Source organism: Mustela nivalis, assembly GCF_964662115.1.
Source record: "Mustela nivalis genome assembly, chromosome: 7".
In the NCBI taxonomy this organism is placed as follows: Eukaryota; Metazoa; Chordata; class Mammalia; order Carnivora; family Mustelidae; genus Mustela; species Mustela nivalis.
The window spans coordinates 10,024,358-10,051,856 of NC_139026.1; the positions used below are offsets into that span (position 1 = coordinate 10,024,358).

Here is a 27,499-nt window from a genome sequence, read left to right on the forward strand (position 1 = left end):
TCCAGTTCCAGCCAGAGGTACCCTCCTGGGCTGCCTGGGAGGGTGGAAGGAGGGCTGGGGTCACCTGTGTGCCCCTACCCCACCCTGGAGGACTGCCCGCTAAGAGTCAGGGAGCCTAGTGCCAAACACTGTCTGCTTGGGGGCCAGGTAGGAGGCCGTCCCCAGGACAGAGGGAAGTTCTGTGGAAACCCATTCTTAGTAAAAACAAAACACAATAAATGATGAGGCCAGCCACCAGAGAAGGATCAGAGTGAACTCTCAGCAGCCTCTTGCTTTGGCCAAAAAACTGAAAGGTGTGGAGGCCATGCAGTGGGGCTTTGAGGAGGAATCTCATTTTACAGATGGGCAAAGTGAGGCCCAGAGTGGGATGGGCAGGGAGGGACTACCAGCCCAGTGCTCTCTCCTCCAAGCTTTGGATTCTGCCCATAGCCAGATAGCCAGAACTCAAGGGAGGGGACAGAGGAGCTTGGTGGGGTGCAGGGGAGTGGAGTGGGGCATTGGCTCCCATTCAGGGAAGTGAAAGGTGCCCACAGGTCTTGGGGGAGGCGGAGCAGCAGGGGAGCAGGATCATCCCCAGCCAGCAGCTCAGGGAGAGGGGAGAGGGGAGGGGAGCAGGGCCGGGGGCATTAGGATTCCAGGCAGCCGCCGACACCCAATTTTCCAGCTGGGTGCCCTAGCCTGTTCTCTGAGCACCCTGCCAGAGCCGGTCTAATTGACAGGGAGAGAGGAGACTGCTGGCAGGTGGGAGCAGGGCTGGGAAAGGAAAGGGGAAGGGAGGGCAGGGGAGGAGGGGGACTGAGGGGGGAGGGAGGGGAGTGGCGGAGTGGGGGGCGGTAAAGGGAGAAGGGAAAGAAGCAATAGGACCCTTAGGGCTGCAGGTGGACACAAGCCCTGTGGGAAGAGGGTTTGCAGGATGAAGCAGCTGGAAGGCGATCAAATCCAGCCCCTGGTTTAAGGGAGGAGGAAACACCCAGAAAGAGGAAGGAACTTCCCTGGCGTCACACAGCCAACAGGAGGCAGAAGCTGTACAGCGAGGGGCAGAGGCAGGTTGAGAACCCTGAGATGAGAGGCAGAGGCTTCTGGGGCAGGTGGGCGGGATGAATTCCCAGGACACGGGGTGAGGGGGTGGCCCTGGGGAAGTGCTTGGGCAGCAGCTGCCTGCCTCCCGCCCCACCTCCCATGGGCCTTGTGCCCAGTGATGGCAGGAGGGCCTCACAGGGATCCCTGGCATTCTGACACAGTGGGCAGATGGGGAGATGCCCGGGGTGGGTGCCAAGGCCGTCCCCTCCGGCTCCCCTGGTGCCGATTGGAGTAATTATCACTAATGACAGGATTAGGGGCTCCTTGGGGCATGCCATCCCCAGAGGGGCTGGCCGGTGGTGAGAAGGGAGAGGAGAGCGGGGGAGGGGAGGGACCGCCCAGCCCCTGCAGCCCCTCCCGTGACCTGGGCTGGCCTCAGGATGCTCCCCAGCCCATGCTGGGTGGGTTGTGGGCATTCACTCACTCAGCTGCTGGGCCCAGGGTGTCCACGCTCCCCTCAGCCCCCGCTGAGGTCACCTTCCTGGAAGCAAACTTCTTCAGTCCACGACTTCACATGACGTTTACAGGAACTAAACGTCTTCTTATTTCCTGCCTCCACTCCGTTCCCGCTTTTTCTGTGCTTCTGCTGCTTGGTCCCTTCTAGACAAGGGATTGTGCTGGTTTCGCCTGCTCTCCTGGGGTGTGTCTGGGCTGCGGGGCTCTGGCGGGGACAATGGGACAGCAGCCCCTGGCAGGGATGGGGCGGGTGTGCGCTGCCATGCCCTCTGGGTGCTGTGTCCTTCCACCAGGGGTGTTTTTGACTGCTGGCTGCTGCCCCTGGGGGGCAGAGCTAGGGGAACCCCCAGAGTCCCAGAACCCACAGGGGTGTCCCTCAGGGGCAGGAGCCCATGGCTACTTAACTCTCAACTGCCTGTCCTCCCCCACCCGATCTGGTGTCTCAGGACGCGCGGGCTTCCTCTGTGCCCACCGACTGGGCGAGCATCTCCTTCCTCTCTGGGCTGCGCGCAGACACACGCTTCAGACTTTTATTTAGAAACTCAAAAGCTGAGCCTTAACTTCTGTGGGCATAATCACACCCTGAAGGTGGTGAGTCTGGAATGTTCCGGGCTGGAGAAAGCCGCTAGCAGAAGTCGGTAGTGGTGAGAGGGGGATGTAAGCCCAGCATGGGTTCACACGTGTTCCCATGCAGAGCCTCACAAGCGTTGGTGACAACCCTTCACCCCCACTCCCGGGCACAAATGCCAGGTAATTCTCTGGTGGATGAGGGAGAGGGGGAGGGGACCAGGGGATCCGATGTACCTGGGAGGGAGGAAGGTCCGTGAAGGGGTCTCCCCTGACCGGGCTTACCCTGTGCAAAGCGGGGAGTCAGGCGTGTGGGTCTCGGACCGGGTTGAGGCCGGAGGTGGAGATGGGCAGGGTCCCTAGGGAGCTTCTCCAGAACCTCCCGGTATCCTTGAGCAGAAGTAGGCCGGTCTGCCAAACTGGGGCAGGAGCTGGGAATCTGGGCCGAGGGCCTGGTTGGTCCCCAGGGCTGTGCCTCGTGCATGGGCACCTCTCTGCTGCTCTCCCCTGCTGGGCAGTCCGTGGCAGGGCCGTCCGTCCTCCCGCTGGCTGGTCCCCTGCCCGCACGAGGGCGTAGCCCTTCGCTGGCCTTGGTTCTACCCTAAGGATCCAAGTCCCCAGGAAGTATATTAGCCCATGGCCAATCCCAGGACAGCTACGTGGCGGGGCTGGGATCTGGACCCTGGCCTCTGCGATGGTAGGGCTTAGCCTTTTCTAGGCCATCACACTGCTGTGACCTTCAGAGGAGATGGGAGATGGCAGGTAAGCTCTCTAGGCCCAATAACCCCAGGCAAGAATGTCATAAAGGGGCTTCGAATAATAGAGACGTTGGTTTAGAGCTTTTTCTGGCCCCAGATTCAAGGAATTTGGAGGTTCTCTGCCTTAGAGTATCAGACATCATGCCTTTTCCGAGGAAATCTGTTATCTTCAAAGAGGAATCTTCCAGATGCAAAAGAATGGATGTTGGTAGGTCGGAGGCCTGGTGACTAGCGTGTGTACCTGCATATGTGCATGTGTACGTGCCTGTCTATGGCCACCTACCAGCTGTGCAGCACTGGGTGAGCCCCTCCGCCTCTCTGGACTCTGTGTGTTCCCTGATGACATGGTGGGTGCCGGCCCAGGCTCAGGCCCAGGAGCTGCCTGGTTTGTCGGGGGCCATGGGGGCAGATGGATACCGAGCACAGCTGGGCTCCAGCGGCCGGAGGTGAGGTTGTTGTGTCCATGGTTTGGGTTGTGATCTTCGTCCAGCCAGGCGATCGGAAGCCCATGAAGGCTGCGGAATGATGCCGAGCTCTCTGACGGTGAACGTCTGTACCTTTGCAATAAGCGGGGAAGTCAGCCCCTTCCAGAAACAATGAAGGTGAGATTGGTCCCAGAGCAGCATGCCGGAGGGTTTGGGGTGGGTAGAGGCAGAGAGACCCGGGGGTATAGAGGGAGTTTGACTGTACCCACCGCTGGCCTGCACAGCTGAGGGGGCTGCAGAGAGGTGGCTAAGGCCCCCTGAGGGGTGGGTGCGGGCTGTTCACCGAGTGGGGGCTGTGTGTATGTGGGCAGTGTGCACACACGTGTGCACATGCCTAGCATGTGCGCATGCTGTGTGCACACGTGGGGCCGTGCCCACGCCTTCCTAGACACACATGTTTTCCACTGTCGCAGGGAGAGCTATCCATGGGCCCTGTGGTCTCTGGCCAAGGGCAGAGGAATTCTTTATTTCCATGGCCTTCCACGGTGATTAAGTCTCCAAACTTTTCCTTAACCATCATTTCTTCCAGATGAAAAATCAAATTGCATCTCCAAGCAGCTTGGAAATCGATTTCTTTCAAAATGAACTTTTGGAGAAGCGATTCCAGAGAGAAATAAGAGGAGGAAGGTGGGAGGTGGAGAGGGGCGGGGACAGAGCAGCTGCCGGGGTCTCTGAGGGCCTGAGGGGGTGCCCTGGCCAGGATGGTGCCCCCCGGCCCCTGCCCCCAGGTGCAGCCTGGTCAGTCTCCCCACTCCCACCCCTGCCAGCCCTCGGTCCTGACCCTGCATGGGGGGCCCAGCGGCCTGGCATGGGAGCCCTGGCAAGTGCCCACCTCACGCACAGGCCTGAGACCTTTCCTGAATAGAAACAGGGTCCCACAGTAACCCCAGGAAGGATGGGCTGTCGTGTTTGCCTGTAGAGGGTTCTAGATGTGAAATGCTCAGCGCTGCACCAGGGGCAGTGCAGGGTCAAGGGGGCAGGTGGGCAGCTCCATGCCACAGGCGAGCCACAGCCAAGTCCAGGAGTCAAGGAGGGACTGGGGGGCCCTTCATGGGGGAAGAGGTGTGTACCTCAGGGTTTGTCTACGTACCTGCTGTGTGCCGGGGACTTTGGCATTTATTGATCCATTTTCCACATGAGGAACTGAGCTCAGGGAGGTGGAGCAACTTGTCCAAGTTCACACAGTCAGGGAGCAAACCCAGATCATCCTGGGTCCCCAGCCTGCGCACCACCCAGGGCCACCACAAAGAGCATCTTGGGAGGGCTTCCCGGAGGAGGTGGCTAGTGATGGTGATGGAGAGGGAAGAGCAGAGCGGGTTTCCTGGCAGGGAAAACTGCACAGTGACAGACAAAGAGGGTGCAAAGATCGGGGATGGCTAGGCTGCGCTTCACAGTCTGGTGGAGCTGGGAGGCAGTGTGGACGGGTAACAGGCCAGTTCAACCCCCATAAGGGGGCAGGGAGAGGGGCTCCTGGCAGAGGGTAAGGGGTGGGGGCTAGGGGAGGTGATGGTGGCTCACACCGAGTGCTTACTAGGTGCTAGATGCCTAAGGGTCTAAGGGTCTCACATGAACAAATCCCACAGCCCAGGGAGGCAGGTACCATGATGGTCTCACCTTATAGATGGGAACACAGAGATCCGAGAGGTTGAGTCAGAGCTCAGGAGTGGTAGCCCTGGGACTGCCACTCAGGCTTGCCCCTAAACCCCTGCTGCTTTGCTGGGGAGAAGAGGGGAGCAGGAGGGAGGTGTGGGGGGCCTGCTCTTAGAGCGGCTGGGCTGGGTGAGCTCCCAGGAGGTGGGCAGCAGGGTTTGGCTCAGGAGGCCCCTCGAAGGCCATGCTAAGGAGTTGGGGCCTCCCCTGAATGCGAGGGCCTGGGGAGATTTCCAGGGGTGCGGTGGGGGTGGTGATGTGAATGTGACCAGGGTCTCCCTGTCCTCCTCCCCTGCTACACTCCCCCGCACCCCCCCATACCCCCCCCCCCACCAGGCACCAGCTTGAGGAGCAGGAGAGAAAGGCAGCCGGCTGGGGAAAGGCGGAGGCAGAGTTTACTGGGCTGTGACAGAAGGCACCCTGAGCCAGTCTGTCTGTCTTCTCCTGACACTGTCCCTCCTGGGTCCTGGAGAGCCAACAGTGCCAGGAGCTTCTGTGGCGGCTGTAGCACTCCAGGGGGAGTGATGGACGTGTGCGTGCGAGGGTGTGTAGATTGGCACGAGTGTGCGAGGTGTCTGCTGGGTTTGTGCGCGTGTGTCTTGTGGTGGTGGTGGTGGTGGTGGTGGTGGCGGTGGCGGCTGCAGCCGGCCCAGTGCAGGAAGATGCCTGTCACTCAGTCTAGGAGACAGCCATGGGGCCTGGTGGCTGGGCGGCCATGCAGTGGGGGTGGGAGCTCCGTGTGGTTCTCAGAGCCTGGCCCGTCCCCACGGCAGGTACTCCCGGTGCTTGCCCCTTCCCCTGCACAGCTCTGCCCACCCTCTGGTTGACTGGCTTGAGGGAGGAGGCGAAGGCCCGAAAGAGCTGGGGGAGGGGGATTGAGGAGATCTGGGGGGGCAGCAGAGGGTGGGGCTTGGAGGTTTGGGGGAGCGGCACAGATTGGGGTTCCCTGGAAGAGAAGCTCCCTCCCTCCCTGGCTGGCAGCTGGAGTTAGCAGGAGCACTGGGGAGGGGGCAGGTGGCTTAGCAGCAGGGGGACATTGGCCACTGTGGGGGGGGGGAAGAGGCGGAAAAATCATGGGCCCAGAGCCATGGGGGCTGCGAGATGGACAGAAACCGCAGGCTGGAGGCAGCCTGCCGGGGCTTGGAGGCTCACGTCCTCTGTGCCAGGCCCTGGACAGCGAGTTGTCACAGCAGACCGAAAGGTGGGCAGGTGGGAATCCCATTCCCCTGAGGAAAACTGAGGCTCAAGTGGTCCCACAAGTATCCAGGGGGTGGGATCTCAGAGCCCCCGGTTTTGTGGGGGGAAAAGGGGAGGGGGAGGTAGGGAGGGGAATGTGTGTTCCAGACCTTTGGGCTGGGCCTCCCTCATGCCTGAGGATTCCTGGACAGAGGGAGGGGGCTGGCCTGAGGGCGGGAGCCTTGAGATCTAGTCTCACCTTGTGACACCTTGCTGTGTGCCCTTGGCCAGTCACTGCCCCATGGTGGGCCTCGGTCTCTCTGTCTGTGAAGTGGATTATCTGCCGTATTTCTTTGAGCTTCTGTGACTCTAACTCCAAGAGACCCACCTTACTGGCATTCACAGGGAGCTGATGGACCGGGCTGAGTTCTCTGCCCAGGACTGTCCCTTAGCTGCTGTGGGAGTCCTCTCTCCAGCTGTCTGTGCCTCAGTTTCTCCCTGCTCTAACGGGATGGAGGGGCTTGAAATGGATCTGTCTGCCCAGGCCTGGCACGGAGCCGCCGGATGAATGCCTCCCCTCTCACCTCCCCTCCCCACACCTAGCTTCCCCAGCTCTTGAAGCCTCCGCAGGCCGGCTCTGATGAAAGGTTCATTTTCCTTTCATTGTGCAGGTGACAAATTCTGCCGCCAATAATCACTTGTGAAAAATCAACAGTGAAGCCCAGCGGCTCCCTGGGCCCCGGAGAAATTTGAGTGGATTTCCGGAGGAGCAGGGTGGAAAAAACCCAGGGGCAGCTGTGGGATCTGGGGGCCCGGGAGGGGAGGAACAGGGAGGGACAGCCACACTCCACGGTGTGCTGCCAGGACTGGGCTGCGCTGGCACCACGAAGGGAGGGGCTGCCTTTCTCATCGCATTTGGAACCTCTGCTCAGGGCAACCCTTCCTCTCCCCAGCTCCTACAAGGAGGTGGGCCAGGCTTTTGGGCAGGAGAAACAGCCTGAGTAAGCCAGGGGGTTATGGCGGGCTTGCTCTGAGGAAGTGCAGGGCGGGAGGGGTGAGGTGGGGAGTGAAGGGGGCGTGGGGGTAGGGAGGCAGGCCCTGCTTGAGGGGAGGACCAAGGAAGATGGGAGAGGAAGATGGACAAAGGGAGGGGTTCTGATCCCAAGGGCCCGAAAGCCCAGGAGAAGTTGAGTTCCCTTGGAGGACATCGGGAGCCATGGGAGGTTTGGGAGCAGGAGATGGAACTGCATCACCTGATCTGCTCTGTGCCACCTGTCAGCCTCCACGGACCCAAGCCCACATCCTGCACGGTGTGGTAGGGCTGAGGGCAGGAGGCTGGGGGAGGATCCACGTAACACAGATAGAACACCATCTTTGTGACCGATTATCTCAGAGCTCCCATGAAGGCAACGCAAGCTGTAAGTGGTTTTGACCACAGAGCGCCCGCAAGAAGGGGATCCTGTCAGTGATCTGTCTGTGGGGCGAGTTCTCTTAAATGGTCTCATTTGTGCTTCTTCTTCCTCCCCCGTGAGGGGGCGCTGTCCTCATTGACACATTTTACAGATCAGAAAACCGAGGGTTTCAGAATTGTCAGGGGTGACCGGCCATCAAACAAGCCCATATTTCTGGCTTTCCAGAACCGTGTGTGAGTCCAGAAGATACTTAATGAATGGCTGGGAGCCAGGATTTGACCCCTCCAGCTCTTTGGACTCCAGAATCAGTGCTCTCCAGATGGTTCCAAAGAGCTTTCTCTGAGCCAGTACTATTGTCAGAGAGCATGACAACCCCAGAAATAGAACCATCTGGGAAATGTTCAACCATCTTGGAAACGTAGCCCAGAGAGGGAAAGTGATTCACCTGAGGCCACACCGTGACAGAGCCAGGACCAAGACCCTGGTCCCTCAGACTTGCTCCCCAACCCTAGGCCCAGCTGGTGGGCACTGTGGACTCAGCCCTGAGCTGGGCAGGAAGTGTGGGAGCTGCCCAACTGTGGCCAGCGCTCCCTGGCTCTGAAGCTGGGCCCGGGATGGGCAGGGAGAGAGGGCGAGGGCCACGGCCACTGGCCACAGTGCCATGTAGTGAGGGGGGAAGAGGCTGAGCCTCCTCCAGCTGCTAGGGGGCCCCCCTGTGGCAGCCAGAACCCTGAGAGGCAGGCTCACTCCCGCCCTCCATCTCTGCCTCCCTTTGGACCCACTCAGCCCCGAACTCCCGTTGCCATCATGGCCCTGTGGCCACTGGTGAGGACAGTGAGCAGGTCTCCTTCCTCTTCATCCCTCTTGTTCACGCTCTCCCTCCACCTGTCTTGATGTCTCTCAGACGTCAGCTTCAGACAGAATTGGTCTGGGCGGCAGGCATCTCTCAGCTGTGGGACCTTTGTGGATCTGCCTACGTTTGCCCGGGGCCTCACCTTTCTCTTCTGTACAATGGGGCTAGTGCCCATGGCCCCGGCCTCCTGAGGGTTGCCGTGTCCACAGAGGCCCCCGAGCACCCAGCAGGTGCTCCCTCTGTGGCAGCCGCCAGACGGTGATGGGGATTTGTGGCAGAAATCATTGGACTCCAAGCGCCTCACCGCCCACTTGCCACCTGACAGCCGCCTTCCGGCTCTCCATCACGGCAGGGGAGGCCAGGAAAGCGCCCCACTCCCTGCTATTTCTCCTCTCCAGCCTCCCAGGAGGTTAATAGCAGCTTCTCACAGGGATAGTTGGCTTTTTCCCGGAGTGTCCTCTGCCTCTTTCTTCGCTGGGAGGATATTCTTGGGTTGGTCTCAGTGGAGAAGGGAAGGAGGGGAGGCGTTTGCCTACAGTGGGGGCCCTGTCTGGACAGGATTCGGCTCCAGGCAGTGCCTGTTTCCAGAACAGTCCCCAGGTGCCGGGCTGGGTTTAAGTGTGGGCAGGAGAGGATCGGGGCGGGTTTCCCTTCCCTAGCCCAGGTTATTGGACTGTAGGGGTGTCTGAGCCTACTGGGGTCTGGAGTGGATCTGGTGGTCTACGCTGGGACATCCTAAGGAATAGATTTCGCGAACTGCAGATAGAGGGGCAGGCCAGGCGACGGGCTGGGCGATGAGGTTGGCCGGAGAGCCCCCAGGGTCCCCCTGGCTCATCTCTGGGGCCTGGGGCTCCTCCTGCACCCCACCTTCCCTGGTATGAACCCCAGCTAGCCTTGCTGGGTAGAGCCCGGCCACTTGGGGTGTGTGTGTGTGTGTGTGTGTAGTTTTTAACTGCGGTAACAACATGAAATGCACCATCTTTAACCGGTTTTAAGCTCTAAGCACATTCACACTGTTGTACAACCATCACCACTGGCCAACTCCAGAACTTTCTCATCTTCCAAAGAGAAACTCTGCCCACTAGACAGCAACTCCCCATTCCCTTCTCCCCCGACCCCAAATCAGCCCCAGGAACTCCCTTCTACTTTCTGTCTCCCTGAATTTGCCAATGCTGGGCATCTCACAAAAGTGGAATTAAAGATTCATCGTTTTGTATTTGGATCACCTCTTTCAGCATATGAGTAAACTGAGGCCCAGAGAGACTATGGGGCTTGCCCAAACTGCAGGCCCCAGCCCTCCATCCCTCTGTCTTATCTCTTCTGTTTCCACATATCTGTGAGTGTCCCAGTTTGCCAGTCACACCTCCAGACCCCCATTCCCCTGGAGGAAGAGAGGCAAGAGCTAAGAGGACCTGGGTTGAAAACTCTAAAGGCGGAGCCCACACCTTTAGGGGGCCGTTCAGCTCTGCCTGGGGGGAGGCCTGGCTGTCCCAGGCTTGTTGGGAATGTGCCAGAGAATGCCAGGCCCCTTGGAGGTCCCAGTGTTTCTCTTCTGATGCTGACCTGGTGACCAGACAGACCTTGCAGATCGCCTCTGGCTGTGCTGACATCAGCCCTCCCCAGAGCTCTATGGGTAAGGGAGGGGACAGGCTAGCAGCTAGCAACATGGCCCTAAGGGCTGCCTGAGGCAAAGAAGAGCCTGATCCAGGGCTCTGGCTTTGTGGTGACCCACACTTCCTGACACAGTCCCCATGTCCTTCTCCTAGGCCCTCCAGGTTCCGTGTGTGTCTGTGTGTGTTTGGGGAGGGCCAGAATGGCTGGGAACCTTACAGTTACTGAGAAACATGTTGATTCTGCTCCCAGTGTGTGTGTGTGTATGGTGGGGGGGGGGGGACATAAGCAAGTCAGGTGTCTGGTGAGGGAAAGGAAGGTAGAAAGAGATCCCCCATGCCCTTCTCACCTTCTTAGTCCAACACTTAAAGCCTTATGTGATCTGGCCCAACCCACATGTCCATCTGCAAATTCCATAGATTTGTTCATTCATTCAGCAAGTTTTGACCGAGGATGGCTATGCCCAGGCACGGTGTCCGATGCTGGGGTTCCACAGCCATAGCTGTGCTGGAGACAAACATGTGCTGTTTGCCTGGCATTCCTGAGCTTGTGATCCAACAGCAACACCTGACATGAAATAAACAATCAGATGATTGTGTGCAGGGAGCGCCAGGGCCTCGTGAGGGACCTGCGAGCAAGCTGGACTCAGAATGGGAGCTCAAGGAAGGCTTCCCTAAGAGGCTGTGGGGCAGAGGGACTGATGGACCAGCCAGGCAAAGAGCTTTAGGAAGGGTGTCCCAGGCAGAGGGACCAGCACATGAAATGGCTCAGGGGTGAGCTTGGGGAACATCAAGGAGGCGAAAGCAGCAGGCTTGTTAGTGAGAGGAGGGTAGGGCTGTGGGGCTGGGGCCTGGATTGCATACACAGGGTGATCAGAAGAATTCACAGGAGACAGGGAGGAGAGATCCCCTGAGCCAGGGGGACTGATTCAGGGCAGGGTTGTTATCAGGGTCCAAGGACCGTGGAACTGGCTTGGGAGCTGACTGCAGCCGCAAGGCAGGTGATCTGGAAGCTCAGGAATGGTGGCCTGTGTGATCTTGGACAAGTCTCTTTACCTCTCTGAGCCTCAGTTCTTTCACCTATTAAAGGGACCCATCCCATGGGCCTTGCCAGTCTCTGGTAAAGGCTGGAGGTAAAGGCAAGGGGGCTGTTTCTCAGTTGGGCACTGATGGCACCGAGTACGGCCGGGACCCTGCTTGGCCAAAGTTTGGGCAGACCCAGTTGCCCGTCATTCCTCAGATCCTACTGCAGTCACCGTGTCCCTGTGCTCCTGGAGCCTCCGAGCTGGGTCAGACCCCGGCCTCTACGCCCCCAGCTCAGGACAGACCCATGGTTGCAGACTGTACGGGGTTCCTCCCACAGGTGAAGTTGAGCACCATCAGCTTCCCAAATGGGGGTGTGATGGTGGGCTTGCACCTTCTGGAAGACCTCCCCAAGGTAGGAGGCTGTGCCTTGAAGGACAGGAGGCACATCTCAGGCAGAGAAAGCGCATAGCACATTCCAGAAAGCAGGAATAAGCTGGTTGGCATAGGGACCTGATAGACAGTACCGCTGATGATGCAAGGGAGCCCAATGGTGCTGGGTCTGATGGGCCTTGAACCCTAAGTGGAATCGTTTAATTTGATCCTCAAGGCTGTGGGAGTCACCAATGATGTGAGAGAGAGATAAACAGAGACAGGCTGGGGAGCTGTCCACTGGGAAAGAAGATTTAGCACAGCATCAGGTCCCTTGAGACCTGCACTGTGGGTGGTGGCCTGGAGGGAGTGAGGAGGGTCTTTCTAGGGGGTCCCAAGATCGAGGCCCTGGGTTCCAGGCCAGCCTCACCCCATTGCCCTGGTTTTCTGGGGATGCCAGGGTGGTCCCTGTCCTGTGGCCCAGAGCCCTGGAGATGCTGTTGCCTGGATTCTGGAAAGCCAGCCCCACCCCGTGCCCTGCATTGAGGCCATAATGCCCCATCCGAGACTGGGCTCCAGGATGGATTACTTTTTGCCAGCTTGGTTCATTCTTGCCTAGATCAGGACGGGGAGAGCCGGAAGAAGCCAGGGAGGAGAGGCGGGGAGGAGCCTGTCAATGAGAAGAGGGAGGGCAGTGGGGGGGGGGGGAGTGGCGCTCTGCAGTGTGCCCTGTGATGGGTCCTCCCAATGTTGTGACAGGCTGTGTGTGTAGCTGGGGCTTTATGTCTTGGAAGGGAGTGCACGGGGCATTCTAGCAGTCCCCTGCGGGCTATGCCTGCTGTTTTGACTTCCCCCCTCCCGCCCTTTCATGAACCATCAAGGTTAAATAGGGACCCCGCCACCACGCCAAGCTCCAAGAGGGGGCTATCCCTGAAGTCGGGCTGGGCATCCCTAGCCAAGGGGAATCCTGTGGGCAGACCGGCAGCCCAGCGGCCCCTCTTCCTTCCCGGGGCTACACCACAGCCCAGCTCTACCACCACACTTCCTCACCTCCCTCCCTGGAGATGGGCTGGAGTGGGCGGCAAGGTGCTTGTCTCCAGCTCCGGGAGGGGCTGCGGGGAGCAGAAGAGGGGGGAGGGAGACCGAAGAGGCAAGGAGCAGAGAAGAGGCTGGGAGAAGGTGGGGGAGGCAAGGAGGGGGACAGAGATGGAGAGCCAGCAAGAGAGAACTAGCAAACCAGCAGTGACAAAATAGGGGCGGTTGCCTGAGTCCTGCCTGTCTGTCTGCTTCACACACATTATCTCATTTAATCCCAACACCTCCAGATACGGGTATTCCCAAAGTTTAGTTTTGTAAATGTTTGCGTTTTATTTAATCTAGTCACTGGAATTGCTAATGCATTCATATATTTCAATATTTAAAAGACAATCGTGCAATACCAGGTCTCCATCTCCTGGTCTCTTCCTCCGGGAAACAGGCTCTCTTCCGGGAAGGCAGACAGCTTTGCTAGCGACTTCGATTCTCCACGAGGGGATCTGTGCAGAGACATGCAAACACATGCATAGGAAAGCAAATATGTGCAGAGACACCCCCCCCCCATTTTAACCCATTCCATCACCAGGCTCTTCCGATCTTTTTCCCCACTTCCATCTATTTTATACACGAGGCCAGTACTAAGGCTCAGGGAGGTTAAGGCAGTCGTCTAGGGTAGCACAGCAGGGTTGGAGAGGCAGGGCAGCGACCGCCAAAAACTAGTGGGAAAGGGGAGAGGATCGTTTTGGGGTGGGGTGGGGGAGGGGGGAGCTGTCCCGGAGGGGGCAGCCAGCGGAGACGCGACGGGAGCGAGGGGGGACAGCGGAGCACGGAGGCGCCAGCCGGGGCGGGCGCGGGAGGCGGAGGAGGCGCTGGAGCGGGCGAGGCTCCGTCTCCTGCCGCCTCCGCTGCGGGTGGAGCCGGTGGAGCTGGGGGGGAGCGGGGAGAGCGGGGGCGGGGGAGCGGGTGGGCGCGCCGTCCTGGATGTCCTCCTCTGCCCCCTTCCAAATCCTGCGCTAGGGGCCGTTAGGTCCCCGCCCTCCCCTGCTCCCCACCCCTTCCCAGCCTCTGGATTAGTGCTGGGAACCCGGTGGAGAGCACGCAAGCAAGGGAAGACGGGAAGTGGACCAGGTGACGAACTAGCCTGTCCCCCTTGGATGTTCTGGAGCTACTCTCCTTAGGGGCCCCGCCTGTCTCCTATTGGGTGTCCCCTGCCGTCAGTCCCAGTGCACTCGCGCCCCTTCCCCCCATTCCGCAAGCTCGGAGGAGAGGTGGTCCATGAACGCTGGGGACCCTGCAGCCCTCCCCCTGCTTCCCAGGGGATCTATGCTTGACGCTGCAGGTCGGTGGGGCAGTGTCCAGGCTGGTGGCCGTGGGCAGCCGCCTCGCAGTGCTTTTGTGAAGGCGTCCCCCCCCCCCCCCCCCCCCCCCCCCCCCCCGCGGCACCGGCTGCTGCCTGCTGAGCCGGGGGGTGCGCCCCTCCCCCCGGGTCTCCCGTGCACCGCAGGGTCCTGGAGCGTTGCCTCCAGTGCCACACAGTGGAGTTCGAGTCCCCAGCGCCCTATCTCTGCTTGATTGTCCCTGAGCCTCACTTGGCTCCTCTGGAAGCGCTGAGGGTGCGGTGGGGAAGGAGGATAAGATCTTAGGATGTTTGAGAGAGTAGAAAAGAGCAAGCCATGGCGATTGCTTTGCTCAGCGCCTGACTTAGTGAATGCCCAATAAACGTGTGTCAGGATGATGATGGTGATGGCGATGGCGATTCCCCATGACCTGGCTGGAGGATTCTGGAGCCAGAATGGACCATAGAGACACCGTGTGCAAATCCCCAGCCCCTCTACATTCAGGAATAAAGGAGTAACTTGCTTAAGTCTAAAACCAACACTGCTGAGGGAATGTGGTTCCCAAAGGGAAATTTGAGGGCTCTTGGCCTCCCACGGCTCAGTCACACTTCCTCTTCTGACAGTGGATGCCGCACCTGAGCCTCCTTCCCTCTTTACTTCCTTCCTGGAAATAGTTGAACTGGAAGGGCAGTTGGGTCATCTGGCCTAGCCCTCTGGCTCACTCTTTGACCTTGAGCTAGATAGTCACCTTCTCTGGGCCCGCTTTCATACCTGGTAACTGAGGGGGTTGGGCTAGCTAGCAGTTCCCAACCCCCAGTCATGCCCTAGAGTCATTTAGAGAGCCCTTAATAAACTGTCAGCAGCTAGACCTCCAGGGTCTGAACTGGGGAATCTGCACCTGGCCTAGTCCTGGTCCTGGGAGGCACAGACCAAAGGGTCTTTGAGCTCCTGACACTGAGCCCTTCTGCAGCTCCCTCTGGGATGGATAAGGACACAGAGACCCAGAAAGGAGAGGCCATCTGTCTCACCTCTCAGTCTCTTCTCCTACTGAGCTCCTACCCAGCCTCCACACAGTCTCTTGAGCTGAGATGAAGCATGGAGGACCAGACTGACCTAGGGGGGACTTGGGGAGAGGGGAGGAGGGCAGCTGCCACCCTGCCTGTGGCCGACTATCCTTGTGCCCTCTTGGGCCATCCTTGTTCTGACCCTGGGGCCAGGGACCCTGCCTCATTTTTCTGAGCCCACAATTCTAAGAATCTCTTGGGTGTTCCTTGAACACTTTGGGCCCCCCACCCCAGGATCCCCCTCCCTCCTTCAGGGGCACCTGGGAAGGATAGACGTGGAGGTGCTGGTGGGTGGTGGCAGGTATGCAGGAAGTAGGCTCATCTGTCTTCCTTCTCCAAGAGCTTGTGTTCTGGTCCTGGCTCCTCTTAGGAGGGACGGTTTCCGAGAGGAACTGATTGAAATGTACTTTTCGTTTCGGGAAATTAAAGTCCTCAATTTGAGAGCATGGCGGCAATTAGTGTTTAATCATGGGAGGGTAGAGCATAGGGAAGCATTCCCAGTGCATGGCTGGGTGGGCTGATTATCAGCCCTGCTTCCTCCTTGGGGGGACTGAGGCTCATCCTGCCCCTTCCCCAGGACAGATTAAAGGTATAATTTGATGAATCAATTTGTTTTCTGGAGGAGGGAAGAGGGAAAAGGGAAGCAGAAATATGATAATAGCCGGAATCAAGTTGCTCCATCCTGTCCTACAGGAATCATTAGGAAGGCGTGCAGGGAAAAGAGACAGATGCCATCAAGGAGGTCCCACGTCCTTCCTTCAGGGAGCACGCTGACATCGTGACCTTTGAAGACTTGAAGATCTGAGTTCAAATCCTGATTCTAGCATTTATCAGGTGGGTGACCTTGAGAAATCTGCTTAACCTCTCTGTGCCTCTATCTCCTTCCTGGTCTCTAAGAGAGACACAATCCAGCAGGGGGGTTGGGCCATTAGTAGATGTGTGTCCTGCCATGTATGGCACATAGTAGGTGCTCAGTGAAAGTGACAGGAGAGAGAACAATGGGTTTGGGAGGGAGGAAATGAAACTGAAACAGTGGCCTCGCAGAGCCAAGCCTGGGACGCTGGGCCAGAGGGCTCTCAGCACAGCATCCTTGGACATTAGCAGACAGGGCACAGTAAAGCGGCATTTCTGGCAAAAGGAGAAAACCCCAAACAGTGGGCAGCAGGAGTGACTGTGTGGGGTCAGGACCTCAGCCTGAAGAAGGAAAATAACCTCTTCCTTCCTTCCAGAACCCTCCCCATCATGCTACCAGCTCAGGTGCCCCCTTGCATCTCAACATCTTCTTGTTGCCCCTTGTAGCTCTGCGAGCACCCCTCGCGGCAGGATGTGGGGGCAGGTGCCTTGGGTGCCAGGAATGCAGCCAGCTTTTAAGCCCTGGTGAGCACGGTGGGGAGCTGGGCAACAGTGGCACAGGGTGACGGGCTCTGGTTGCGGCTGGCCTGGCCAGGAGGGTGTGTGTGACCACAGGCAGGACTCAGGTCTGAGTCAGCCAGACCCAGGTTCAAATCCTGCCTCTTCCTCGCTGTATCTGGGGGACACGTGTTTGCCTTCTGCAAATCTCACCTGTAACTTCCATTTGCCTGGGCTGGTTATTAATGATTGTAATATTTGCCTCCTTCCTCTTCTTAGCAAGGGGGCCCCTGGGAAGCCTTAGCTCAGCGTCAAGGGATGGTTTGGGGCACCGAGAGGGGACAACAGGGGTGGAGACAGGGGCCTCTCTCCATTTACTGAGTATGAGTCACACACCACGCCTTGTGCTAAGGTTTCTATGTCCTTGGTTTGACCCTACCGCAGGGGTAATCATTCCCATTCTCCAAACAGAAACTGAGGCTCAGAGAACTGACCTGGAATGCTCAGGCTCACTAGCAACGGGCCGGTTGTTGGCCTTGGGGCTCTCTGACTCAGAGTCTGGGCTCTGTCCAAGCTGGCAGACACCGCAGGAGGAGGTCCTGGGGCTGGAGGCTGTGGCCGGACGTGGGTGGGCAGGCCCATAGATCCTGGCTAATGGTTCCAGGTGGGCCTGGCACTAATGGACACTGTGTGTGGCAGACGCGGATCTGGTGGGAAAGCCGGCTCTGGCCATAATGGGGCCAAGAGTTCTGCCCACCCCTCTCCTGCTCCCACTCCTCTGGCCTGGAAGGAAGGGGTGGTGGAGATGTGGGGCTCGGGGAGGAGGTGTATGCCCAGCTGCCCTTCAGGGCTTCCCTCGGCTTCCCCTTCTGCCCAGTGGGCTAATGATCCCCGCCAGATCTGGCTAATGATCCCCTGCTCAGAACAGGTCTGTTCTGAGCCTTGAGGGGAGTCAGGTATGGGAGTGAAGCTTGTAAAAATCAGGAGGTCAGCTAGAGTGGTCTATCTCCCCACCTCCAAGAAAATGTTCTTTCTTTGGGACCCCAGAATGGTCGGGATGCAGGCAGGTGCCCGCAGATTATGCCAGGTCTCCCCTTATCCCCCACAGAGCGGTCCTAGGTGAGAGACCCGCACAGCCTGGCCTGAATGGGTGGGTGGGTGGCGCTGGCGCGTTTTGGAAGCGCCTGCCTCTGATTGGAGGGCTGGTTTCCATGGTGACGGATTGATTGCCCGACTCGCAGAGACTCAAGGGGAATGAGCAATGGGCCTTTCTCCCAAGCTGGACAGCTCCGGGTTTGGGTTGGGAAGCCCAGGCAGGGTAGATACCTAGGACTCCTCTCAGACCTGAGGGGCCCCGCAGGGAACAGGAGGGCCCCTCAGCTCAGCCCCGGGGGGCCATGGTTGGGTCTCTGCTCTGTGTGTGTCCTGAGCTACAATGCAATGGGAAGGGGCGGGGTGGGGGTGGGGGTGGGGGCGGGGCTAGGAAGCACCTACCCTATGAAAAGGAAGCTCCTGGGTCTCAAACCTGGTCCAGTAGAGTCCCAAGCTCATGAGCTTAACCACCAGGCTATGACGGTTCCCGGGGATGTTGGTGAGGACTCAGCTCATGGATGGGGGTAGGCACCCCAGCATGCACCCTTGGACCTTGGACCACCAGAAGGGAACTGGCCGTGTTGAGCCCCGAGGGCAAGGGAGAGAGAGACTGGTTGCTGCTGGGGGAAGTCAGGGCTGGAGTGGTTGAGGGCTTTGAGAGTCCTTGAACATGGACATGCAGGATGACTTGGGGCTGAGAGGCCTCGGGCTCAGGATGGGGAAATAAAAGCATCCCGGGGTGGGGAGGCTTTGGCCTTCACACAAGGAGGGTGTGGAATGAGCAGGGTATGTGGCTGGGGTCCGATTCTCCTTCCGTGGCAGTGGGCTGTCCGGTTTGTCAGCCCCCAAACCCTGCGCCCCATCTTACCCCTTCCCACTCCCCTCTCTCCTGCGTCCTCTGTGGGTCAGGAGATAGGCTGGTTGGACTCTGACTGCTCCCTTTTCTGGGGTCTGGATGCTTCCTTGGTCTGCACGACCCCCACCCTGTGCCACACTGGTGCCACCTGCCAAAAGGAGGAGGTTGGCACAGGTCATGTCCCCATGACCCAAGGTCAGTGGCTTCCCTCTTGTACTCCTTCTTCCTCCCCAGCTCCTCCTTAAACCGCCTCTTTCTGTCCCCTGGCCTGGGAGCACCCTTTACTCTCGCACAGAGTCCTCTCCTGCCCCCAGAGGTGACTGGAGGTGATTTTGTCCTGATCCCTGCCACAGCCCCATCTCCATCCTAAACCCAGCCCTCCTGCTCGAGTCAAAGATTCCTGCCCCAGCCTGGCTCCTCCCCAGTGCCTACCCCACACCCTGCAGCAACCCCAGCGCTTCTCCTATCTAGCCGCCTCATCTTCCCCCAGGACTCTTACCCAGCCACTGCCCCTCTCCCGTCTCTGCCTCCATCCTGCCTGCCCCTGTCCCTGTCCAGCCCAGACTTCATTGGGAGCCTTGTTCCAGCCTCGGCTTCTCCGATGGGCTTGCTTAGGGCCTCATTGGCATTCTGTCCACAGCCGCACCCGTCGCTGGCTGCAGGCGCTGTCGGGGTGAGGGAGAGAACGAGAAAGACAGAGGTCGGGGCTGCAGGTTGTGGGGAGGTCTAGGTCTGCTCCCTGCACCTCCTCTCTGGGCAGCAGGGCTCCAAGCAGGACTGGACATAGCTGCTTTTTTATCAAACACCTACTGGTGGCTGGAAACCTTAGACAGCAGCGTCTCTAACCTCCCCGGTGGCCCGCTGGGGCGGGTGTTATTCTCCATTTCACTTGGAGAGGTGAACTGATGTGTCTGTGGCAGACATTGATGGGCTTCATTCACCCTGGACCCAAGTCCTCCTGCCACTGTCTTTCGCTGTGGGGTTGGGCAACGTGAGAGTCATTGGCCCCCTACTTCAGGCGCTCCTGGTCCCCGAGCTCTGTGAGCTCTCCAAGGATGGTCAGGGTTCCCATAGGCACAAAAAGGGGTGAATGAAGAGGGGGAGGGAAAGGGGAAGGAAATGCATGCACCAGTGCTTGGAGCCTGGGACACTTTAGGGAGGATAGGCCTGGGGGATGCAGCTTGGGACAAGGCCGGGCAATGAGGCACTTTATATAGGTCTTGGGGACTTGGAGACCCGGCATGGAGGCCGGGCCTTATAGAGAACTGGAGAGCCACTGGTTGTTGAGCAAGGGACAACGGGCTGGATGCCGTCTGTACCGATGCCTTCCTTCCTTGGTTCATTTATAAAACACGTCCTTAGAGCCTTCTCTGGCTGTGCCTTTGCTGGGACTGGTGATACAGAAATACCAGTCACACTCTCCGTTCTCTGGAGGCTCCAGGGCTCACCAGGAGAATGCATATTCATGGATTCACACTCATGCATATTCGTAATGCATCGCTCTGAAGGCCCACTGGTGCAGGAGAGCTTTGGTGTACTGGGGGCAGTGGAGGTGGGTGAGAGATCCGGAAACGTTTTATAGAGTCAGGGTCAGAACGGGTCTTGGGAGGGTCCAGTAGAGGGTGCCAGAGGCCCCCTGGACTGGAGATAAAAAAGAAAATTCCATGCAAGAGGGAACAGCATGAGCCCCCGCCTGGAGGGAGGCTTGATCTTGGATTCAGGCGATTGCTAGTGGTTTGGGTTTCCGGTAGGACTGCAAGGAGGAGCATGGCCTGAGCGGAGAGGGTTGTGAGAGGAGCGAGGAGCAGGGGGTGGAGAGGCATGACAGAGGCAGGTCACCCGGTCTGCAGAGTAGGAGATAAAGTGGAGAGAACTCCAGGGGGACAGAGAGACCCGGCAGGTGATGGTGAAGGTCAGAGCGGAGGTGATGGGAGAAAGGAGAAAACTTCGAGATACCCACCCATCCAGCCGTCTAGAAAGTGTTTGCTGAGCACCTGCTGTGTGCCTGGGACTGTGCTGGGCACCGGACATGGAACCAGCAGGCTCGCTCACTGACTGGCCGGGCAGCTGGGGGCTCAGCTTGGTGAGCATGGAATGAAACAAGCGTAGAATTAGGGGCTGGGGAGGGACACTCTGAGCTCAAGGAGCATCGATCCAGGGCACTGTGACTGGGGATGGGGGAGGCAGTAAGGAGTAGGGCTAGGAGAAAATAAAAGGTATTCCCAATGGGGGAGTAGAAAGGACTAATGGCATGCATGGTGCTTTGCTGGTCTTCTCATTTAATTTTCATTTAATATCGTTCCCACTTTTTCGGATGAGGAAACGGAACCTCAGAGACTTTATCACTTGTCCCCTAAGTGTAGAGGTGGGTGAACATTTTCTGGAAGGAGCTAAGTAGGAAATTTTTTCCAGCTTTGGGGGCCATACCTCTCTGTCAACCAGACTCAAGCCTGCCCTTGTGGTAGAAAAGGCAGCTGAATTCAGGAGCAAAAATGAATGAGTATGGCTGTGTTCTAATAAAGCTGTATGAGCGTTGGGATTTGAATTTCATATAACTTTCATGTGTCAGGAAATATTCTTCTTCTTTTGATTTTTTAAATATTCAAATGATGAATATTTATTTTGAACATGAATTTGGAATATTTTTGAATATTTATTTATTATAAATATTATAAATATATATTGATATATACATATATTTATTTAATATTCATCTTGGAGACGATTTTAGTAAGCAATTTGTTTAATATTCAAAAATGTAAAAACCAGGGGCGCCTGGGTGGCTCAGTGGTTAAGCCGCTGCCTTCGGCTCAGGTCATGATCTCAGGGTCCTGGGATCGAGTCCAGCATCAGGCTCTCTGCTCAGCAGGGAGCCTGCTTCCTCCTCTCTCTCTCTCTCTGCCTGCCTCTCTGCCTACTTGTGATTTCTCTCTGTCAAATAAATAAAATCTTTAAAAAAAAAAAATGTAAAAACCATGCTCTGTTCCAGGTGGTCCCAAAACAGTTGTTGGCTTGGGGGCTTAGTTAGGCCACGGTGGTTGGGAGGTGGTAGAGTCCGGTTTTCAATCTGGATCTGCAAGACTGGGGACCTCCGGCTCCCTGTGCTGCGACCCCACCTCCGCCTCCCTCCCTCGGGCTCTGCTCAGTCTGTCCCATGGTCCAGCCCTCCAGGATGCACTTCGCTCCCAGGCGTCTAGACTTGGGGGAGGAGGCAGGGCCGGTAGGCCATGAACTCTGGATCAGCCATTCTGGAAGGGGGTCCCTGCCCAGCCCCTCACCAGGTGGGAAGACCTTAAACCACTCCGGGCCTCAGTTTCCCCATCTGTAGAGTAAAATATTCCATTGTTAGGGTCACAGTGAGGCTACCCTGAGAGCAGGCCTGGAAAGGCGCCTCCTCCCTTGGCGGCCTCAGTTTCCCTTCTCCACCGGGGTTCTTCGAGCCTGGTCTCCACTGCTCCGCGCCTCTGCCTCTGTGCCTCCCGCATCCTCAGCCCCCCTCCTTCTTCACGCGGGTGTCTCCCAGCTGCCACCAGCGCCAACGGTTTCTCGGTTTCTTGGTTTCTGGAAAGCTTTTAAAAATGAGGCTCCCTCCGGGGCGGCGGGGGTGGTCGGGAGCGTGGGCGCCGCCCGCCCGGGGGAGCTTCCCTGATTGGGGGGTGGCGACAGCAGGGGGGCCTCCAGGCCTTTGGCAGGGAAGATCTGTGGCTGATTATTATGGAAATCAGGCCCCAGCGGCAGGCCGGGTGGCGCGGGAGCTGAGAGCCCCCGGTGGCGGTGGCGCGGGAGCCCGGGGTGAGCGCCTGCAGCTGGCTGGGCGCTGGGGCCCGGTGTGGAGGAGGTAGGCTGGGGTGTCCAGTCCCTCCCGCACTGCTGCCCCAAACGTAAGCGCGCCCTATCCTCGCCAAGTCCGCGAGGAGGGGGAGAGGTTCCAGGGAGCCTGGGCTGCCCGGCGGAGCTGCAGCTGGAGGGTCTGCGCTTTGAGGTGCTGGGGACTGGGGGCCGCGGTGCGGGTTATTTTCAGTCCGAAGGGAGGAAAAGGTTGGGGTCCCACGCCCTGCCCGTGGGAGTAGGACGGGGCATAACCTCACGTTCTTTTATTCAGTGTGCATCTGGCACCCAGCACTCTGCTCAGCGCACTGAGGTTCTTGATCTATTTAAAAATTTCCATTGATGTGGCCCTCATCACTCCCATTTCATGGATGAGAAGATAGAGACCCGCAAAGGCAAAGCCCACAGGGCATACACCTGAGAAATCTGAACCTGAGGCTACTAACGCCTGGGGCTGGTTCTCTCGCCCTTCCTTCTCCTGTCTCCGGCCGGGGTGGGGGGCGGGGTGGGGTAGGCCACTTGGACTTCCAGGGACCCCTTCCCATCCTGAACTCCCCATGCCTCTCCAGTGGGGGCCTCTGCGGATGGGGAGACAGACACTCTGCCTGTGTATCTATGGGGCAGGGCTGAGGCAGGGGGGCGGATAGGTAGTGCTGAGACCCCCAGTTCCTGCCTATGCCCTGTGCGGTGAGCAGAGGGTTTAAGGTGAGCTGGAGGACATCCTCCTCCCGTCGCTCACAATCCAATTCCTTTATATGTTTCACATTCTGGAGAAGGGAGACCATCTCGGCTTAAAATTGACGGAGAAATAAAACTAGGAAAGTCAGATGGATTTGTCCACTCTGTTAGCCAGAAAAATGACCCCTGTAGAAAGGCAGGCAGCAGCCTTGGAAAAATCATTGTAGCAAAGAAGAACAGCTATGGCGTCTGCTGTCTTGCTCTGTAATGAGGCGGAGAACCCCACAGGTACACAGGCAAAGGGCAGGAGCAGACAATTCACACCCGAAAGAAACACAGGTGCTTAACCATCGCATGGAAAGAAATCTATTCCCACTCAGAGACATGCAAGGCATGCAAACTTTAATAAGTGCAATTCCATTCAAATTCACCAATATTTTGAAACATGAAGTTATTGAATCCCCCAGCGAATCAAACTCTCTTCAACCGAACTCTAGTGTCGCACCTTTCAGAGCTCTGCGAACGTTAGCTGAACTCAGTCCCCGCAATGGCCCCCGTTCACAGAGGAGGAAACTGAGGCTGAGAGCAGTCCATTAGGTAATTTGCCCTGGTTACACAGCTGCAGAGTAGTTGAGCAAAATCCCCTGTCCCACTGCCAAGCAGGGACATTTAACCCCCAGGCCAGGGGTTCTCAGAGTGCGGTCCCAGGTCAGAGACATTGATGTTACCTGGGGACTTCGTACAAATGCTGGGCTTCAGGCCTCATGTCAGAGCTACTGACTCAGACTCTGGGGGTGGGGCCCAACTCTTCGCATTTTAACAAGCCCTCTAGGTGATTGTGATGCTGTGATTCAAGAATTAGTGTTCTGGAGCGCCTGGGTGGCTCAGTGGGTTAAGCTTCTGCCTTCGGCTTAGGTCCGGATCTCAAGGTCCTGGGATCAAGCCCTGCATTGGGCTCTCTGCTCAGCGGGGAGCCTGCTTCCTCCTCTCTGTCTCTGCCTGCCTTTCTGCCTACTTGTGATCTCTGTCTGTCAAATAAATAACAAAAATCTAAAAAAAAAAAAAAAAAAAGAATTAGTGTTCTGGGCTCCGGGCTCCAGGTGAGCAGCCAGAAGGGGGCACTAGCTTCCGTTACAGAAGACAAGTTAGACTGACCCCACCCTTTTGAAATACCCACGGACAGCAGGTGTTTCGAGCCTGTAAATGGCCAGTAATTGGACAAGGTTTTATTCCTGATGCTTTTTAGACAACGTAACCATGTGCACAGCTGGAAACAATGTAAGTCTCCAACAGTAGGGGATTAGGGGAGAAAAGCTTGGACTCCAGTACTAGATGGTCTATGGTCATTGAGAAGCGAGTTTGTGAAGCCTGGGAGGCGTGGAACAGTGAAGGGAAACAGCGTGTTCTGGTTTCCCAGGACATCCTCAGTTTTAGCTGACAGTCCCGTATTCTAGAAAACCCATTGGCCCCAAGGACTTGGGACGGTTGGCCATCCTAGTTGTAGTTGGGACTTGTTCTGCAGTCAAAGAATTTCTGTTCTCTCTTCTCAAAGGGCAGGTAGGAGGATGGTCCTTCTCATCCCCTTTGAAGTTAGGTGGTTATATGACTTGCTTTGGCCCGTGAAATGTGAGCCAAATTGATGTGTCATAACCAGGTGATGCTCCTGGAAGCCTGGGTGGGGATGGGGCTACTTCAGCCTGGTTCCTGTGTGACTGAGAAGCAGAGGTCCCCGGCCACCCCCCTCCCCCCACTGGGCAGACCGTGCAAGCAAGGCGTAAACTCTTGCGTGTGAACCCACTGACATTTTGGGGTTATCTGTTACATGGCATAATCTAGCCTGCCCTGACTGCTACACGTGGGGGAATGTGAAGCCCGTGATGTTAGGAAGACACATGTTACAGACTAGTAATTGCCGCGGCCTTGCACAGATGTAACACACAAACCTTGCAGGTGTGCTGGCAATAATCGGAAATGTTTAGACTGATCACAGGGAGGAATTATTGAGCTAAGTTATTTTCTTCCTGATCATTGCATTATCCAACTTTTCTATAATGAGTTTGTTTTAGTATTTTTAAAATAGGGGACATTTTATTAAAAAATACTTCCTTGTGGTCAAAGCGGGGTCCTCTCTGGGCTCTTATTCATTAAATGAAAATCCGGAGGAGGAAGAGAAGGGAATTAAGCTTTCGCTTCAGAGGATCAAAGGGACTGTTAAGGTCAAGGAGTTAATCCTCTTGGGCAGCCACAAACTCCCTGCTGGATCACTGGTCCTCCTAGCCTCAATAGCTCAGTGGGAGCAAGTGGAGCAGATGCTACTTTTGGGCCATGTGACTCTGGGCAGGTCACAACCTCGCTGAGCCTCCACATTCTCATCTGTTGGATGGGAATGACCTTGCCTACCTTGGGGGTTACCGAGAGAAGCAAATGAGAGGAGGCCTGCTCAGTACGTGTTGGTACCTTCTGCCTCTGTCTTCCACGTTGGGCACCCCTTGGTCATGTCCCTTAAGCCCCGGGAGCCTCAGTTTCCCCACGAGGAAGGAGAAAGATGGCTTTACAGGCCCAGGCATCCCCTTGACGAGGGTGGAAGTCCCTGGGCAGAAGCTGAAGATGGGGAGGAGGAGAGGGCTTGGGGACCTTGGAGTCCTGCAGCAGAACTGAGCTGATACCCTCCTCCCCCACCCACCTTGAGATTTGCAGCCCCAAACCACAAGACTGCATGCCAAAAGCCAAAACTGTGAGCACTTAAGATCAGGACAAAAGCAGGTGCTGGGTCTCCTTCGGAGGCTTGGGACTAGCACACCTGTTTTCTGACATCTCTGGAGTCTTAAGGGGCTGGGGTGGTCAGGGAGGACTTCCTGTAGGAGGAGGGCTTTAGCTGGTCTTGCAAGGAGGGCATGGGCAGCTCCTGGCACCTGTAAGGGTACCCTTGCTCTCGGCCTTGTAAGGTAGTCCCCACCAAGAATCTAAGAGTGGCAGCTAACATCTGTGGAGGGGACATGTTGATGGGCTCACTGTCCTTGTGATCAGCCTGCACACTGCCCCCTCCCCACCTGTCTAGCTGGTGTAGGGAGGAACACCTATGGGCCCTTCTCCCCTCTTCCTCCCTGCAGCTCCCAGTGTTTTGCCCCTCAGGGAGGTCATTTGTCCCTCCTCTCTCTTCCTGGCCTCTGGCCTCAGCCTCTGACGCATCCATGTTTCTCCCAGAGCCCAGGGCTGGCCTGGAACCAGGTACCGGAAGAGCATGTTCTCCCCCAAGGAGCCTCTGTGGAATCTGGCTCTTCTCTTGGAGGGAAGTTGGATTTTAGGAAGAGGAGGCCGTGCGCACAGCTGCCTAGAAGAAGCTGGATGGGGCGGTACTGACAGTGCCAGACGGGGTGAGGGGGAAGGGCTGTTGCTGGGGATTGGTTCGGTGACTGTGTGTCCCAGAGAGGGTCGGCCTCTTGTCCAAGATCACACAGAAATTTGGGGCAAGGCCGGGACTTTGACCTAGATGTGTCTTACTTCTTCAGCCATCCCGGGGAGGTCTGACAGGGTGGGGGGAGCATGCAGGCTGGGTGGAACGTGAGGTGTCTGCTGCCCCTGGAAGGCCAGGCCCTCAGGGCATTGGGGTGGGGGGTGGGCCTTTCATGGAGGGGAAGCAGGGGCTCAAAGCTGGCAGCCAGGGTGGGAGGAGGCCTCTCTGTGATTCTTTGATGCTCACACTTTGCGGACCCCTGGGGAATGCCTGAGTCATCGCTGAGCCAGCAAACATATTTAGCTTCTCTGGTTGTCCCTAATAAATCAATTTCTCCAGCTCTCACACCTGCCGCTGCACTCCTGGCTACCCACCACCCCCCCATCTCCTGCCTGCTGGCATCCGGGCCTAGGCCCCCAGGGCCAGTTCCGGTCTACCAGGCCAGAAGGGCTCCCACTCCCCAGGCACAGGGCAGACCCCCCCACCCCCGCTTGCTTCCCAGAGCCCCCTTGCTCTTTCGCACTGCATCCCAGGGCGTCCTGTGCCAAGCTTCTCCTCCCTTGCTCAGGGATGGCCTCTGTTCTGCAGCCACGTCTCCGGATCCCCAGTCAGAGCTTCATGACAAGAGGCACTATGGTCTCAGAGACTCGAGAGAGTCTTGTGTCTGCTCCTCGGCCCCTGCTAGGGCCCAGCCTCCCTCAGACTTGTATCTTCTTGGTCCGCCGGGGCTTGTGTTTGGGGCCCACGGGAATCCCAGAAGTACCTGGCCTTGTCACACCTTGTCCTAGCTCCTCCTGGCCTCCACTTAGCTTATCTTTTTTGGGCGCCTCTTCCAAGAAGGCTTCCCAGCTCTTCAACTCTCTTGCCCCCATGAATCTTTCCTGTTCCAATGGCCCCAGCCTGTTTTGTACCATGAAAGCACGTGCATGGTAAGGGTTGTATGGAAATGTTGAACCACTATATTGTACACCTGAAACTAATATAACACTGTATATTAATTAATGGGAATTAAAATAAAAACTTAAAAAAAAAAAAAAAGAAGTCACGTGCATGGTTTGCTTTGTAATAATGATAGCACTTAACTCCGAGTAGGCACCCAACACTCTTCTAAGTGTTTTGAACATATTGAATTATTCCCATTTTATAGATGGGAAACTGAGACTCGGATCGCTTTGGAACTTGGTTAAGGCACTGGGTAGAGTTAAGCCTTGAACCTGGGCCCTCTGGGTGGCTCTCACTACTGCCCCCCTGTGGCTCTTCACAGTGAGTGGCTTTTCCGGGTACCTTCTCATCCACTCCCCGCCCCCTGCACTCCTCCCAAACTGTCCCAATTTACCCCAAGGACCGGGGCTGCGTTGTGCCT

At 57.3% G+C, this 27,499-nt stretch overlaps 1 long non-coding RNA gene across 2 annotated transcripts; it reads left to right on the plus strand.

Moving 5' to 3' along the window:
* The first annotated feature begins 2,000 nt into the window (after positions 1–2,000).
* Positions 2,001–27,139, plus strand: LOC309870113. Of its 2 annotated transcripts, XR_014314495.1 has the most exons (6): positions 2,001–2,127; positions 2,231–2,286; positions 3,352–3,463; positions 15,572–15,712; positions 25,887–26,056; positions 26,725–27,139. It is a non-coding gene; the product is annotated as an uncharacterized lncRNA (long non-coding RNA). The 2 variants fall into 2 exon arrangements; XR_014314496.1 differs by lacking the exons at positions 2,001–2,127; positions 2,231–2,286 and adding an exon at positions 2,622–2,865.
* The last annotated feature ends 360 nt before the right edge of the window (positions 27,140–27,499 follow it).